The following is a 2,978-nucleotide window of genomic DNA, read 5'->3' as shown; positions in this document are numbered from 1 at the left end:
AATAAACAAATAAAAAAATCCACTTAGAAGAGTCGTTTTGCATGAACGACAGCTGTAAAGATAAGTGTGTACACATATGCACACATATGTGTTCGAACTTGCATACAAATGAATGAACGAATGAATAAAACGAAAGTACTAGTAGAATAAATTGGGATGAAAATCTATAAAACCATTAAACAAAATCTAAGCACCCTAAAAGCAGATTGGCAGCAATAACAAACACCATACACAAAGTTAAAGACAAACAAAAAATGTAAGACATATAGAGTATAGTAGTAATGGATTGATGATCCTGAAATACAAGTAGCCCCATACATCCAGAAGAAAATAAAACCCAAAGGAAATGTTAGCGTGGGTATAAATAGGCAAATTCAGAAGAAATAATTTCCCCAATAAACATATGGAGAGAGTCTTAGTATCACCAAAAAAAGTGCAAAGTAAAATACTGAGATACCACGTTTCACCAGTCAGCTTCCCAGAATTTACAAGATGATAGCATCTAGTACTGGTGATGCTTCCATCACCAGATGCTTCCTCATGCATGGAGGGAGTATAAACAGTTTGGATTTTCTCTGAGGAGAGCACATTGTAAGGAAAACCCCCATAAGAGGCTCTTCACATTTTATGTTGGTTGCATTTACTGATCTCAGTTGGCACATATTAGTGCACATTTACTTCAGTTATTAACTTAAAAACTACAAAAAATATTACTTTCCCTGAAGCAAAATCAAGTTTATGAAAAACAATAATACCTGTATACAGTCCCAGCTACTCGGGAGGCTGAGGCAGGAAAATGGCATGAACCCGGGAGGCGGAGCTTGCAGTGAGCCGAGATTGCGCCACTGCACTCCAGCCTGGGCGACAGGGCGAGACTCCGTCTCAAAAATAATAATAATAATAATATTATTATATATATTATCACATATAATATAAATAATAGATGTAATATATTATAAATAATAATATATTATAATATAAAAATAATATTATATATTATATAATATAATAATATATCATATTATATTATAATATTAATATATATTATTATATTATCTAATATAGTATATATTATTATATATGTTATATGTTATAATATATAATAATGATATATTAGATATTATATAATATTTATAATTATAATATATTATATATAATATATATTTATAAATATAAATATAATTTATTATATTACATATATTATAATATTATACATAATATATTATAATGTATTACAAATAATATTGTATAATATATTATATTATATATTATATTCTATATGTATTATATGTGTAATATATAATATGTATTATATGTATATATTATATATTATATTATATATAATAAAATATATATTATATAAAACAAAATATATTATATTATATATTATATATTATATAAAATAATTTATTATTATTATTTGGGAAAGATGTTTTTTAAAAGTATTGTTTATTGTTAAATTACCTTTAAGGTTTTATGTGAAAACAATCGTAAGCTTAATTTGAAAAGTGGATTGATCCAAGTGTTTTTTTTCCCATAAAAGTTCAATTCCTAAATATCCCACCTAGTTACATTACTGTCATGTTTCAAGATTAATATATGCTGAGCATAAAGGAACATCTTTGGCCATTTTTAAATCATAGATGAACAGAAATCCTTGAGGATTATGTTTAAATCTCTACCCACGTTTGTTGGGAGTGATTAGTGTTTTGGGAATGCTTTGAACTTACACTGCTCTGCTTTCATTAAGTATATCCTATCCTGGGACATGAAAAATTCAAGGAAACTAATGGGAAGAGGTAACATAAAAAACTGTTACTACACAGAAAATTATCTTTTGATAAAGTGATGTTTCCTTTCTTTAATATTTTATAAAGCTATCTCCCATTCCAATGATTAAAAATGAGAACCCCAAATCTTCTTTTATGCTATAAATTGTTCTGTACCAAAATATTTGTTTTTCAAAAGATTTTTTAGAAATGCTATGACTAGGCAATGATTTACTTTTGGTCAATGTGCTACATTTTATGGAAAAAGGAATTCAGTCACACAAGTAAATAAAAATGTCATCAGATGGCACAAATTGCTATCAAGATTACTCAAGATCAATAATGGAATTAGAGGTATCATATCTCAATATAATTATTCAGCCAAATTCTGAATTTGGGTTAGGAATTACAAACACAGCAGGCCTTCTCACTTTCTTTACCCCTCCGTAGAGTATCTCCCTAAAAAGCGTTGTCTTTGAATTGGTGAGGCACCTGAAATATGTTCGAGTGTGGTATATTAGCACATCTGTCTGAATGTAGAGTGTAGAAGATACATGTCAGAGTCATAAGAGAGGCCAGATAGCAGCTTGCCAAAGCTGAAGTAATTTTCATCTCCAGTTTAAATTGCCCCATGAGTGGGGAATGAGACAATTGCCTGATAAGAATGACCTCACTTATATTTTGGGAAACACATCTGGTTAATGGGACTGCCACAAATTTCTGGAGACCCACCGTGAGGATGAAAATTGGCTTCATTTTCATTCCAAAGGAGATGATAATAGAAAAAAATCCTAAAAGGATAGTCTAACATTTTAGTTCTGTAAGATGCTTGTGGCCAAGATCTAGGAAAATGAGAATTGATCGTGATCCAATTCTCATAAGATATTTAAGTGTAGGAAAAATGAATAAATTCGAACTACATAAAACAATATAGAAAAGTTTGTAAAAACCTATTGGTAAGGATAAAAAGCAAGTTGTCAAAGGATGATGCAATTTCTGTACAGTTCAAAATTATGTAATAATTATGGGTTTAAAAATATGGAGGGAAATATATAATAAATGTGAATAATTTGAAAGATCAAATTAATTTAACTACTGTATGATTTTCTACTGTATCAATATACACCAACATAAAAATGCTCTTGTTGATAGACATTTGGAATACTTAAATTTTCACTATTATAATAAGTTCTACAAAATCATTATTGC

The sequence above is a fragment of the Macaca mulatta genome, chromosome 18 (genome assembly GCF_049350105.2).
Source record: "Macaca mulatta isolate MMU2019108-1 chromosome 18, T2T-MMU8v2.0, whole genome shotgun sequence".
Lineage (NCBI taxonomy): Eukaryota > Metazoa > Chordata > Mammalia > Primates > Cercopithecidae > Macaca > Macaca mulatta.
This window is presented reverse-complemented; position numbering follows the sequence as displayed.